General features: G+C 38.7%; 2 long non-coding RNA genes across 12 annotated transcripts; one reads left to right on the plus strand and one right to left on the minus strand.

The window, feature by feature from the left end:
* Positions 1-773: 773 nt before the first annotated feature.
* Positions 774-2,506, plus strand: LOC110881376. Its single transcript, XR_002559710.2, has 4 exons — positions 774-963; positions 1,074-1,152; positions 2,136-2,258; positions 2,410-2,506. It is a non-coding gene; the product is annotated as an uncharacterized LOC110881376 (long non-coding RNA).
* Positions 2,507-3,725: 1,219 nt separating this feature from the next.
* Positions 3,726-8,150, minus strand: LOC110884625. Of its 11 annotated transcripts, XR_002561385.2 has the most exons (12): positions 7,958-8,150; positions 7,576-7,675; positions 6,905-7,063; positions 6,638-6,828; positions 6,364-6,486; positions 6,166-6,214; positions 5,745-5,975; positions 5,318-5,543; positions 4,949-5,050; positions 4,583-4,866; positions 4,136-4,364; positions 3,726-3,875 (listed from the first exon to the last, which is right to left on the minus strand). It is a non-coding gene; the product is annotated as an uncharacterized LOC110884625 (long non-coding RNA). The 11 variants fall into 11 exon arrangements; XR_004868851.1 differs by lacking the exon at positions 3,726-3,875 and having other exon boundaries at positions 3,990-4,364; positions 6,905-7,030; XR_004868853.1 differs by lacking the exon at positions 3,726-3,875 and having other exon boundaries at positions 3,990-4,364; positions 6,638-6,819.
* Between the last annotated feature and the right edge of the window lie 6,756 nt (positions 8,151-14,906).

Consider the following 14,906-nt stretch of genomic DNA (forward strand, 5'->3'; position numbering starts at 1 on the left):
TTCGCATCTTTCTCAGATTTTGAATGTTTAAGATAACTATCATGAAAACTTCCTTCATTTTCATCTTGTGACTCAGACTTACTTGGTTTGGTAGACTCTTCTGACAAAACGCTTTCAACAACCTTACCTACCACCTCTGTTGTATCAATTGGGTTAGCTACATTCCAATTCAACAACCTTACCTAGCTTTTTCCAATTCAGCACCAATGTTGTATCAATCGGTTTAGCTACATTCCATGATTGACGCAAGTGATAGACATATGCACTCACAACTCAAGGACATCGCAGGATACTGGTTGGATAAATCCCTGGCATGCACAATATTCTTTTTGTAATTAACTTTTTATTGTATTCTCTGCAAATTCTATTACTTTAATTAGTATATTTGAATATTTTAATAAAAAAAACAGTAGACTATTTGAAATTAACAAAGGCCGATTCATAAATCATAAATTAAATAACATGCAAATATTGTTGTTGAAAACATGAAATGTGTATATATTTTATTTAGGTGTTGAAAGGTTGTGTTATTATAGAATCTTAAGAGCAACGCATGCAAATCAGTACATCAGTTGGGATAATATACTTAAATCTTTTTATAACTTTAATAAATATCTATACTATATATAATATGCACATTCGAAGGACAAAAATGGTCATTTGCCACTTATTTAAAGTGTACACGTCTTTATGCTTAATGTACAACCCATTCAAGCTTTCAACATTTGGATTAAATGAGCGGGAGAAATGGGCTCCAACTTGAAAACTCAAAATTCAAAAGCTATCCTCTCATCTCTCATTTCATACAACCCTCATCAAATCTAGAGAGAGAAAGAGACACATCTCCATCGTTTCTCTCTTGCTTGTCTATCTACCTTGTCCTCTAATTGATTTGGTTTTGTTTTCAGGGAGATTTAATTTGCTGAAAGATCAAGACCATGACCACGACCAGTTACGCCCCTGGTATATTTATTTATTTCTTTTCAAGATCATGTATAATACTTTCGAGTTCATGTTGTTGTTGCTTCCAAGATTTTAAACTTACTATCCAGTTTCGTTTTTCGGTATTTCAGATGACGTTGATGGTGAGTTATGTATCAGAGATTCAGAGCAAGCCCTAGCCCTAGATTTCAATAATGTCATCTAAGCAAGGTTCTGCACAATTGTTCTTCTCCTTTTCTTTACATATGTGATAAAACAGTAATAATTTAATTGTCTTTATCGGTAGATATGTGTTTTTTGTAGCCAGTTTTCGGTTATGTAGAATAATGATTTAGGGGTGTTTGGGGTAGTCTCACTAATCTGTTGAGAGCAAAAAAAATGATTATGATTTGTTTTGATCATTTAGGGTTAAATTATTATTTTAGAAGTGGGTATGGGGGGTGCCATTTGATGTAAAATTTGGGAACTGTTACTAACCTGTAGGATTATTCATCGAGTATTAGATTATTAATTAAGATAATTTTACTGCTTTAGTTATGGGTGAAAGGAAAATAAACAGTATAGAAAAGCAAAGAGAAAGATTAAGAATATTATGTTGAAAGTGGAAGAAAATTGTTTCTAGATAAGATAATCCAATCCATTGTAGCTTTTAAACTGTGTTTGATGAAGCTACCTTTCGGTGTAGATTATCTACAATTTTGTAAATCTTATAATTTTTGGAAATGCCATTTGTAAAGCTTATAAATTTTTGGCATCTTGATACATCTAAAAAGAGTGATCCAGCTCGGTTGAAAATGTGCCGAGCCAACTCAGCTCGCTTTATAGATGTGCCGAGCTTGAGCGAGGCCTTTTAAGCGTGTTTGATGAAGTTGTCTTTTGGTGTAGATAAATTGATTGATACTAGGTGCAGGGCAACCATTGGGGTGTTATTAAACTTAGGGCACATAGACAATAACCCTAGGATGGCCGGTCATAGCCAGTGGCTCGAGCGCAGGTCTGTATTAACCTTTCTTTTTGCTATTTGTTTTGATGTAGTTGCTAGAACTTGATCTCCTGCATATGCATGTCTGTGATTTCTTGTATACATCTAAACCATGCCTGTGATTTCTGAAAACACATCAATGAAAATTGTATAAATTCCTTGTGTGATTTGATATTTTTAGTCATCCAACAAATGTGTTAAAACTTGACAGAGGTGAGCTAGCTATGCTCAATACAGAAGGTTGGACAATTTCAGAAGCTGCGACTAAACCAGCTGCAATGGAATCTCAGCTTTGATTATGTTGCTTTATTTGTTGCAAGAAATGGAGTCGCAGGTATGTGAGCTACCTATAGTTGATTATGATCATGATGGTTTCCGTATAACTGATTTAGAATTTTTTTTATATATAATCAGGTCTACCACAAACGTGACATGATATGAATATTTAAATGTGTAATACCCTTGCTAAAATTTTAAATTAACAGATTGTTGAGCTTCATGGTGACCTGGCGGGTTATGAAGATGCTACAATAGTGACCAGAATTGGAACAATAGATGGCGGGCGAAACAACTCATGATCCGGTTAGAAACAACTATGTGTGTTACAAACAACTCTTTTTAGTGAGGGGTTGTTTGACAACTTCTGAATGGTTAAGTGCTGAGCCAATAAGAGGTCTGAACCATTAAGTGCTGAATCAGTAAGATGTCTGAACCATTAAGAGCCAGTATAATGCTCAACTGTTTAGAGGCAAATGTCTGACCAATTCAGATTTGAGGTCTTAATCATTCAGACTTAGTATAATGCTTAACCATTCAGAGGCAAATGTCTGAACCATTCAGACATCTACTCTCGAAACAAATAGTCTGAACCATTAAGTTCTGAACCAGTAAGATGTCTGAACCATTAAGAGTCTCATTTAAAAGGTAAACAAACGGCCCTGAGTTACATATTTAAGGTATACAAAGAGGAAGATGATAAGCTACTATGTGTGTTAGAAACAACTCTTTTTCTATAATAACAAATTTTGGATTGCTCTTCACTTTTATAATAGAGACAATCTGCAATTCTAATAATGGTCTTGGTGTAATTTGAAAGCTTGGATTCATCGTCTGGTTATCTCTAATTTTCATCTTGGCATAAGGGATCAAGGGGTAGGCTCAATTGGGTACCCCTACCCGATTTGATTGGAAATTTTGGTTTAATAGTATTGGAAAAAGCTTGGCTAGAAAAGTATCTTTTTAAGTTGGCCAACTAAAATTTCAGAGCAAACTTTTAAAAAGTCAATGACAGTTAACCGGCGAGGGTTAGTGGGGTTAACAAGTGTGCTTACAAGCGTGATAAATTTGAGAGGGGTTGCTATTGCTTATTATTTTGGGTAGGGTTGTAAACGAACCGAACGTTCAGCGAACAGTTCGTGAACCGTTCGGTGGGAAGTTCGTTTATGTTCGTTCGTTTAATAAACGAACGAACATGAACAAGAAATTCTGTTCGATTAGTTAAATGAACGAACATGAACAGAGGTCTTGTTCGTTCGATTGTGTTCGTGAACGTTCGGTAAGGTGTTCGTGAACGTGTTTGTGAACATGTTCATGAACATTCGTTGATTTGAGTTCGTTTATGTTTGTATATTTTTGTTTTAATTGAAGATCTTTGTACTTTGTTATATTTTATTTGTACTTTGTATATTATTAAACTTTTATTTATTTTATTAACCTAACAATTAAACTAGGAAACCCACTTTCACCTTGTTTATGTATCACTAGGTTATCACCCGGGTGCTACCCGGGTCGGAGAAAACTATTAAGATAAATATCAAATGTATAAATAAAATAAAATACAAAGTCCCATGTTACATAAATTAGTGATAAAGTGATATACAATTTAAAGACAGTCGAGTACTCGAGTCCCTTTGAAGATGCATATCCTTCGAGTTACAAAATTGAGTTCCCTCTACAAAAAAAACCAACCAAATTATAAGTGTTTAAATATATAATATAAAAACTTTAGTATAGATACTATATAATATAAACTTTGGTGTCGATACTAAGCTTGTTGAGATATTGGGACAAAAACGCACCAAGTTACTTAGGTATATATAATTCTTAATACAATCACACTATTTCAATCATAAAATCAACTAAACTTTATATAATTGTTTCACATCAATCTTAAATGAATCAAATACTCTAATTGACAATATGGTTTGAAACCTGTACAATCATATCTTGATAACTTGATGTATTTCGATGATCAACCTCCAACTTCAACAACTTCCCTTTGATATGTTGCTTCAAATCCATAATTGATTACCAGTTGGACCCATTCCAAATTATCTGACCAAACTAAGTCTATGGTAAATGTGTGCTTGTAAAGTGAAAAAACACATCCATTATTCAAAAATACTTTCAAGCCATTCAATAGCTTTAAACCTTGTCATAGCTACAAAAAAATGAAAAAAAAAATCAAATAATCAACAACGTTTCTATTGTTTTCTTAGAAATAATTTGAAGGCAAAATTTTAATATATATATAACTGCTCTTTGGACTTACCTTGAAGGTAGAGTAACACTAAACAATACAGTTTCAAACTTGAGCGAAAAAAACACTAAAGGATACCGTTTTGTAATTATGACATCAGCGAGGACTACATAGCATACCTGAGAGATTGACACGTAGCCAATTCTATGTCATCATATAAGCTCCTTTAATAGATAACATCATGTTCAAGATAACCTCTTTCGTGTTCATGTGAGCAAGAAGAGAGAAAGAAACAAAGGATGTGTCAAACACAGTTTACATGATACAAATTTGACACCTGAACCTGTATCATCTGAACTATGTTTCACACCTCCTTTGTGTCTTCCTCTCTTCTTGCTCACATGAACACGAAAGAGCTTATATTGAACATGAGTAATAACACAGCTGTCTTCTACATCCATCGCTATATTCAAAGGGCAAATGTGGTGAAAATCAAGAAGCACAAGATTAATAATACTTAATGTTTTGAATTTGATGGTTGATACCTTTAAGATGAAATCGAAGTGGTGGAAACCATGGTGCAGGTTCCATCTGCTGAAAAGGAGGTGGAACCATTGTCCAGATCATTGGATTCATACTACCAGTTGCTACAAAAGACATCACAAAAACACCAAAAAAAACAACATTATGACTGAACAATTGCCATTTGCCCCACTCAACCTATTCCCTAGTAGCAATTTTTTTAAGTTAAACCCTTGTTGGACTCTTTTAAGATAAAACAATATACATATTTCATATTTATATTTATTAAATCATATATGATACCTAAGAAACATGTCACCACATATATGGGAATCATCAATAAACATTGTGTGGGGAAATTTGAAAACTTCTAAATGTAAAATTCTGCATACCGATCATCAATTTGGGCTTCAGGTCTCTCCGAGAGATCTTCACTTGTAACCCCGCTAATGCAACTTGCAACTTAAATAGCTGGAACCACCTAGTGGCAATGTGAAGAACGATTACTGATGTCGCTCAATTGATTGAACGTGTCTTCAAATGCCCGCTCGAAGGCCCACTGCGGTAAAACCTGGTTCAGCTCAGTTTCGAACTGGCGACCTCCAGAGAGGCCTAGTTCTAAACTTCATTGCCACCAGCAATGACATTGTTTTTGTAACGATAATAACCCATTAAATATATTTAAAAAAAAACATGCAGGTGAAATCAACCCAAAATTTGACTCAACTAAATTTGACCCCGTTTCAACCCGTCCAACGCCCCATAATTCTTCCTCTAGAAAAATTTAGATAAATATGAGAAATATTAAATAGCTCAAACCTGGTCCAAATTATACAAATGGAGTGTTATTACATCAACAATGTCTGAACCCAAAACCTTAAGAAGCTTTGAAAGCCACTCTTTATCAAAGAACCCAACAATGCTACAATCAACGGTTTTGGCTTGACGTTGTGGTATAAATTGTCGATTATACCCTGGGTTCAACTAAGTCACTCCCATATTGCTTAGCATGGACCATAGTACCAATGCCCTTGCCACTCAACGCGTTACCTACAACCAACGTACGCAAGATGGCATAAGAATACACATATATTACAACAACCATACACGGTACAAAAAAATCTTGCTTTATTTGTATATAAAATCCATATTCCAATTAATGTAGCTGATACCCCTTGGAATTGGTATATTCTACAAAATCATGGGCATTGCTGGAATACCATTATACTTCTCAAACTACCTTTTAAATTGGTGTCTTCCATGGAGTGCGTTTAACCTGAAGGTGACAACTGAAAAACAAAAAAAAAAAAAAACTTTAGTTTAATAATACAAAAAAATATAATGGAATTTAGTCTCACCTTCTCTTTGCAAAAAAAAAGTAATTCAGTTCATCCCTTCTTTCGATACTAAGATGGCTATTAGAGAATCCAAACAATACCTTCATGGAGTGGTTGTACACTATCTTTGCTTACTGGCCTGCAATTTAAAAATAGGCATAATCTGTTTTGGACTAAAGAGCTTGATGATAATAGACGATAACTTTAATAGCCATTCCCAAAGCCTGTAAAGTGCAGTAAGACACTTAGTTTAGCAAACATCTTGTCTGGGATGGCTGAAAATGCATTAAAATTAAATATAATATATATAAAACTGAAATGGTATATCATTATGAACTTCTATATAAACAAAGTTATGACATCTAAAGCATTTACCTTCGTCTTCTTCTTTGGAAGCGGATGCAGTTGCAGAATCCATAAGTTTGACCTCATTGAAAAGAGAGAGAATGGACCAGACGTTTTCTCTATAGCCCATCAAACGCCCATGGGCCACACCGTCAACTTGGTTATCAAATAAACTAAGTTATTCCAATAGCAATGAAGCTTCTTCAAACGAACTGCAACAACTGCAAATATATATAAAATTGTAACAACATATTATTTGTGTTTTGGAATTTAAGAAGATTATGGTATAATACAGACCTACAATCATTCAAAATAGCCAAACACGTCACCATTTGGTTTAATTTCCAGCTCATGCATCTTCCAGAAAACACATATAACCTCCTTTCTACTCTTTTCTTCAATATTCAAATGTCCATAAGCTAACTGCTCAAAACCTTTATTATCCGATCTTCATCTCTGCTATTAACCTTTTTATTATCATTTTTACAATTCCAAAATTTCCCGATTGTCATCAATTGATAAAACAGTTTCACCATACTACCCAAAAGCATCTACGATCGAGCTATATGTTACAACATTCTGTTGAATCCTTTTTTTTGTCATCTCATCAAGTAACAAAGCAGTTGACTCTGGCTTCTAATTTTCAAATCAATAAATTTAAATAAAAGTCATTACAATTTATTTTTTGGATTGTTCGTAGACCCCATCTACAAAAAGCATCCAAACACTTTAGTACAAACAACATGCGAATACAAATCAATATGTACACATATCAAGGGGCTACTGCATTCCATTACCAATTAACCTACCCTGAGTTCTAAAAATTCTATCACAATCCCCATTTAGTTCAAATAAAAAAAGTAAAATAGAAAAACATTACAGTGAAGAATCATAATACAATAAAAATATAAATTTCACAAAAGGAAAGCAACAAAAATGTAGGCAAAGATAGAGTACAAATAAAGTACCTGATTAATTGCAAAAATATCAAGGGTCTTTGAGAAATGGATGATCAAAAGCGGGCCGGTGAGAGATGTGTACACAATCAATCATATCCCCATCTAGGCTCTGTGAAATCATACAAATAATTATACATTAAACTGTTAATTAAACCGAGCATTTGAATCGAATTGTTTGTCACAAAAGACGAAATCAAACCTAATCGAATAAAACCGTATCAAATTAAACAAAATTAAACCCTAGTTCGCACAAATCGAAAAACTTTCCAAACTATAAAAGAACAATGAGTTCACAAGCGGAATCTGAAACATATATACATCAAACGCCCAGTCAAAATAATTGAACGATTAGTACTAAACTAAAAAAATCCTAATCAAGAACAAATCTTACCTGTGATTTGAAAAACATCTAGCAAACATGAAAAGAACTTGGTTGAGACAAATCGATGGTTTTGGGATCCAAAGATATGAAGCTTTTGCAGGTTCTTAATGTTCCACCGTTACAGCGTGAGGTTAAAGGCAAGAAGAATTGCAGCGGCAGGTTCTAAAATTAGGGTTGTCAAATGAGAAAGCGTGAAGGAGAAGCTGTGAATGAAGAATTGAGAGAATTAGGTTAATTAGATTGTATATATACCCGGGTCAAGAAATCGGGTAGGGTGTCCCAAATTCGGATCCCGTGTCTGCCCGTTTAAAGGAAAAAAAAAGACCCGAATTTTTGGAGCCAAAACCAATTTCAAGAATGCATGAGGTGATGCCACCTCATTTTCCAAGCCCTCATAACATGACACATAAGCCCTTATTTATCATGTTTATATATATATATAGATTTCCCTTTCATTTCTCATTATTTATATCGGCGAATACGATTGACCTCCGTTCCACAATAAGGGATTCAAGTTCGAGTGCTAGTCTCTGGGCCATCTATCTTTATCCATCGTCGCGTTCGCCAAATTTATTTGTGTTTGTTTATGTTCGTGAACCGTTCGCGAACACGCTCATTTCCTTAATGAACGAACACGAACATAAAATCTCGTTCGGTAAGTGTTCATGAACCGTTCGTGAACGCATTTATTTCCTTAACAAACAAATACGAACAAAGCCTTGTTCGTGTTCGTTCGGTTCATTTACAGCCCTAATTTTGGGCATGTTTAGTTGAGATGGTTTGGTATTTGGAGTGTTGGTGTGTAGGTACGTCCAGGCTGTTGCTATGTTCATATTTTATTTTTAAATTACTACAGGTATAATTTTTTATCCGTCTCTTCATTTATTATCTAATTGAGATCCATAAGGCTCTTGGCATGGATATACCACACTGATGTTACAAATAAGAAAACTAACAAACACATTATACAATATATTACAAGGTAATTGATAACTAACAAAAACGAGTACCGAGTTGTGAATTGTCGCTACCGCCGCATCGCGCGGGATTCCAACTAATAATATAATAAGTTCGTTTTCATATCTTTAAAATTAGATATGTGAAGGGGTATGGTCCCAGATCTCGCGTCAGCATCGACCGCGAGTGACCATTACCCTTATCAAAACCCCCACTAGCTAACAACCTGCTTGTGCCCATGCGAGAACGCGTCGGCACAAGGGTTGAATCCAACCTATCTAGTAACGAAGGAGGACTTATATGGAACATGAGAACGGTAGAGTGATGCGACATAGCATCACATCTGGTGTATGAAAACGGAAGTATTCACAGCGATGCGGCCTCGCACCGCATCCAGTAAACACTTCTATCAATACAAGAAAGCCTTACCTTAGGCATAGAAGAAGATGAACATAACGGTGCGGCTGGCACCGCACCATATGGGCATTTTCGTCACGACAAGGGATGCAGGCAAATAGTCTCCGCGGACGACGATGCGGCTAGCACCGCATCTCGCGTATTCCTTGATCACAAGTAGGAGACGCGGTAACTTCAGACGTTACCGCATGTAGCGATGCGGCTTGCATCGCGTCCTATGCACTCAACAAGTGGGACTGACACCACAGTGCAAGTGGCACCAATGGCAGTTACCTGTCAGAGCTACGTAAGCAATGGACTGACGTGGCGTAACCTCCACAACCGACAAGCCTGACACACCTGCAAAGGTGCAGCACGTCGTCAGTCCATCCATCATCATCCTCCTTCACTCCTCGGCTATAAATACCAACCCCAAACCAGGTTTGAGGTATCTCTTCACAACTCTCTCACTACTACTACTATCTTACTTTGCTTCTCAAGCAAACTACTGATTTTCACGCCGGAGAGTGGTAACAAGGAGCACCCCCACCCCATCCTCCTTGTTACGAGTCACGGTTTGTTTCCTTGTGCAGGAGATCAACCACCGGTGATCTAGCCAGCGATCCTCGAGAGGAAGGGATTAACCCTTCTTGACGAGACCAGTGTGTTAACCCTGCCCGGTTAACCATTGTTTCATCAATATGTTAAGTATGAGTGTTAGATGAGCTTATCAAAACTTTATAGTTATTGAGGATACTTAGTTTCATAAAAGATGATATTGGATTTAACGTATATATAAAATGTATAATAGAATTAGAATATATTGACGACGGTACCTACCGCGGGGATTCACATGACACCAGCAGCAGACCGGGAGGACGCAACTATGTTCCTCCCAGTCACCCCCGCAACACATACCTCAGGGCGGCTAAGCGCCCTGCGAATGAACCATACAGACCAAAGGCAGCGGCCGAGAATTCCAAGTTCGGCTCGCGGATCCCCAACGCCCATGTCACCACGACAAAGTTCCCATTCAACGTTGGGAAATACAGTGGTTCGACCGACCCGGACGACCACATGAACATCTTCATGGGCGCGGGCATCAACGGCCAGTGGGATGAACCCACTTGGTGTAATTTTTCCCCCAGACCCTTACGGGCCTGGCCAGAGCATGGTTCGATTCTTTGCCAGTGGGATCACTGGATTCATTCGAGGACTTGCGTACCAAGTTCCTCGCCCATTTTAGCCAGCAGCGACGCCACGAACGTGATTCGTTGGACATCATGAACATCTGGCGAAGGGACGACGAATCCCTCGAGGCATTCGTCGTCCGTTACAATAAAGAGTGCCTAGAGATAGGTGACGTGGCAGACCAGATGGCACGAAACCACTTCATCCGGGCCGTCAAAGACAGAGAGATGATTATGACCATCTCTGGCAAGGAGGGCTTGCCCAAAAAATGGGAGGATGTCATGACCGCGGTCAAGACATACGCCCAGACACAGCGGTCACTCGAACCGCACGTGGCAAAGGCAAAGCCCCAAGCCGAAACATCCCACCAAGGGTCCAAGCGTAACAGTAAACGCAACCGGGACGTTGGAAATCGTGATATTTCCAAACCATATTTCCCGTGAACCAACCCGTTCGACCCAAGGAACCACAACCCCGCCCGAGACAGTCGGGCATCAAAAAAGGATTCTCGGGACCGCAACTGGACCGAGATCACCATGTCGCCAAGTGAGGTCCTCCTTGCGGACCCACAGTTCTTGCGACCGGCCCAACCAATGAAGTCCAAGAAAAATCAGGACCTCACACTCTACTGTGAGTACCACAAGGACTCGGGCCACACCACCAACAACTGCATCAGTCTCCGGTTGGAGATTGAGCGGGCCTTAAAGGAGGGGAAACTGCAACACCTTTTGCCAGGTGGGCAAAAACCCACCAAGCGCATCACCCCTCATGGCGAAGGTACCTCCTCCGGGAAGAGAACCATGTACGTGGCTTCCACCCACATGATCTACGGAGGCAAAGGCAGGCCGCGCAAAGCGGCAAGAAGGCCGGAATGTGACTGGAAAGACGAGCAAGTCGTCTTTCCAAAAGTCCGAGGCGGACCGCGCGATAGGCGCGCCGTCGTTATTTCAGGCCAACTGGCACACTACTGCACCGAGCGTCTATTCATTGACCCGGGCAGTACTTCTGATATAATCTACGAACAATGCTTCAACCAGTTCGACCAAGAGGACAAAGATCGGTTGCAAGCAGTAGATTACCCATTGGCTGGGTTCGCAGGGGAAACTGTCTTTCCCCTGGGCCAAATTACTTTTCCTGTGCGTCTTTCCAGCGGAAATCGCACAAGGACAGAAGAGGTAAACTTCATGGTTTTACCTCACACCTCCAGATATGACGTACTCTGATGTGTGTAAAATGCAACATATAAATTACATCAAATGAGCCATAAAACTAACCCTTTTTAAGTACTAATGTTGGAAAAAGTGTGCTTTTGTCTTCCTTTTGTATTTTCAGGGTTAAAAGAGCTTAAATGAACAAAAGAAGCAAAAATGCAGCCAAATCCAACATAAATACAAAGAAAAGGAAGAAATGTGGCATGCCCGACTCCTCGACAGCATCTCCCAAAGCAAAAACAAGAAGAAAGCTGAGCATGGGGCTGTGCCCAGCTGAGCATGGGGCTGTGCCCAGCTGAACACGGGGCTGTGTCCAGCGGACACGGGGCGTGTCCAGCTCAACACGGGGCCATGCTCAGCGAACACGGGGCAGTGTCCAGAATGGTCAGCCCTGGCACAAAAGACAAAGTGGTAGAAGCTTCTATTGCCCACCACGGGGTCGTGCCCAGCGGACACGGGGGCGTGGTCAGAGTGCTGCAGGTGCATTTATTGTAATTGCGACTTACAATTAATGAAGAGAGAGAGTGTCAGACGGGCACGGGGCCGTGTCCAGCGGACACGGGGCCATGCCCAGGCTTCTGTTCAGCCTATAAATAGGAGTGCTTGGCTTCATTTCAACTCATCCCTTGGCACACCACCTCTCTCACACCTCATCCACCACCCACCACCACCATAACACCATCATCCACCACCATCATCCATTGTCCATCGTAGAGTGTGTGAGTCGTCTCGGGATCCAAGATTGATCGTAAGAGTTCTTGACAATCAAGGCCATGTTTGCCTAAGTCTCTTACATCACTTGGTGAAGACAAGTGTTTAGTATAATACTTTTTATTTTTAATCTTTTGCACTTTTTATTTGGTTTTGTATTAATGACTTTAATAACTAGTTACTTATGTTGAAGGTGATCTTTCCTTATCGTTTGTCCGTGGTGTCTTGGCATTATTTTACTGTCTATATAAAATAAAAGATTTTCACCATTCATATCTCCACGGTCTATATGGAGGTATGTTGGCTACCTGGTCGGGGGTTAAGGGAACGGTTTGGTAAGGGTCTTGCCCTTGTTCAGCGTTTAGAGGTCCTGCTTGGGACCTGGGTCAAATTTAGTAGGATCCCCTTCAATGCCCATAGGTATTGGATGGCGGGGATCCAAACTCTTTGACCCCCTCATAAGTTAACTACTATTAATACTATAACCCGGCTATTTAGGACTGTATCCCTGCTGACTCAGACTACTTAGCCGAGGGTAACGTCACCGCCAAAAGCGGGGCCTACCACAATTTGCATTAATAACTTAATTCATTATCTTTCAATAATCCGACTCTTTAGGATTGTATCCTTGCTGACTCAAACTACTGGGTTGAGGGTAACGTCGCCTTCAAAAGAGGGGCCTACTACAATAACTAAGATAATCTCTTAAACAAGTGCAAAAGTGCGAAAATAATCAAAGGTTATACTAATACACGTGTCGGATCCAAGTGATTCATCTTGTCTATCTGTTTTTATTTTATTTTTATTTTCAGCATTTAGTTAGTTTTTATTTTTCTTAGTTTAAAACATTTTTCTAACTTTTTGATTTGATTAGACGTTGAGGATAAACCGGTATTAAAAGCTCTTGTGTCCTTGGACGACCTCGGTATCTTACCAACACTATACTACGTCCACGATGGGTGCACTTGCCCATATGTGTGTTTAGTGTTAGTGAATATCGTGTTTTATAAATTTAAAACTTGGCTAAAAGTGTAAAAAGGGCTTAAATATATATCTAAAATATAACACACTTCACGCACATCAAGTTTTTGGCGCCGTTGCCGGGGACACAAGGATTTTAAGAAAGCTTAAAATCGACGGCCTAATCAGTTTTTCAAAACCTTTTCTAAACGCGCGCATTTTTTTCTGCATTTTAGTTTAGTTTTGCATTTACAGTAGCCTGAACACGGGGCCGTGCTCACTGAACACGCCCCCGTGCTGCATATTTTTAGAGTAGATACCCAGATACAGAGTCTGAACACGGGGCCGTGCTCACTGAACACGCCCCCGTGCTCAACGTGACCAGTAAAATTAATTAAAACGCCCAGATACAGACCCTGAACACGGGGCCGTGTTCACCCAACACGGGGCCGTGTCCAGCTTCTGTTTCCGTCTTATTTTTGCTTTCTGGTCCCGAGACTCAGTTGTGGTCTGTTGAGTGATTCTTATGGATCAATACTCAAGAGGTTACAACTACACCTATGATGAGGATGATTATAGGGGTAATTATTGCACTAATTGTCGTAACGCACGCTCGGTTCAATATAATAACTCATATCAACCATCCAATTCATACAACCATTATGAGGAGCCCAGGTACGAGCCATCAACTTCATACACATCCTATGAAGACCAAAGGTATGAACCTACTCCCTCATACTCATATTTTGATGAACCAAGGTATGAGCCTTCATACTCATACTTTGAAGATTCAAGATATGAGCCACCACCTTCATACTCTTATTATGAGGAACCATGGCGTGAACAACCCACCTCATATGAGTACTATGAAGAACAAAGTTTCGACCCTTATCCATCATATACTTATAATGAAGAACAATGGTGTGAACCATCTACTTCATATGAGAATTATGAGGAACCAAGGATCGAACAACCGGATTCAAGCTTTGAGGATCCAAATTCTTTTTCTCTCACCGAAGTAACTAATAGGATATTGGAAAAACTTAAAACTATCGAACGTTATATAAAAGAATCTCGCGCAAGGGAAGAGGAATCCCGCGCAAGAAAAGAGCTAAAAAATGATAATAACGTAGAGATAGTTGAAAGTATAAAAATGGAAGAACAAGAAAGTGAAAAACCGACACATGAGTTAAACAACGAAAAAGGTGAGTCCAATAATTTTAAAATTCAAGAAGAGTCTAATTTTGAAGAAATTAATCTCTTGTCACCTACTTTCGAAAATCATTGTTTAATAACCCCTCATGCCAAGTTTTTAAAAGAGTTAAACACTAGTGCTAAAATCAAAGACTTAGTAAGTGTTAAGTTAACTAATGATCAAACCTCGCTAATAAAAGAAGATCCTTTTGAAATTAACATTACACCGGTTCCATGTTTCTTTCAAAATCCCTTTATTAGTAATATCACCATTGATAAAGATCTTTGTGTTAACATAATGCCTAACTACATTTTTGAAAAATTAAGTGTTAGTGATT

Source organism: Helianthus annuus, chromosome 10, assembly GCF_002127325.2.
Source record: "Helianthus annuus cultivar XRQ/B chromosome 10, HanXRQr2.0-SUNRISE, whole genome shotgun sequence".
NCBI lineage: Eukaryota > Viridiplantae > Streptophyta > Magnoliopsida > Asterales > Asteraceae > Helianthus > Helianthus annuus.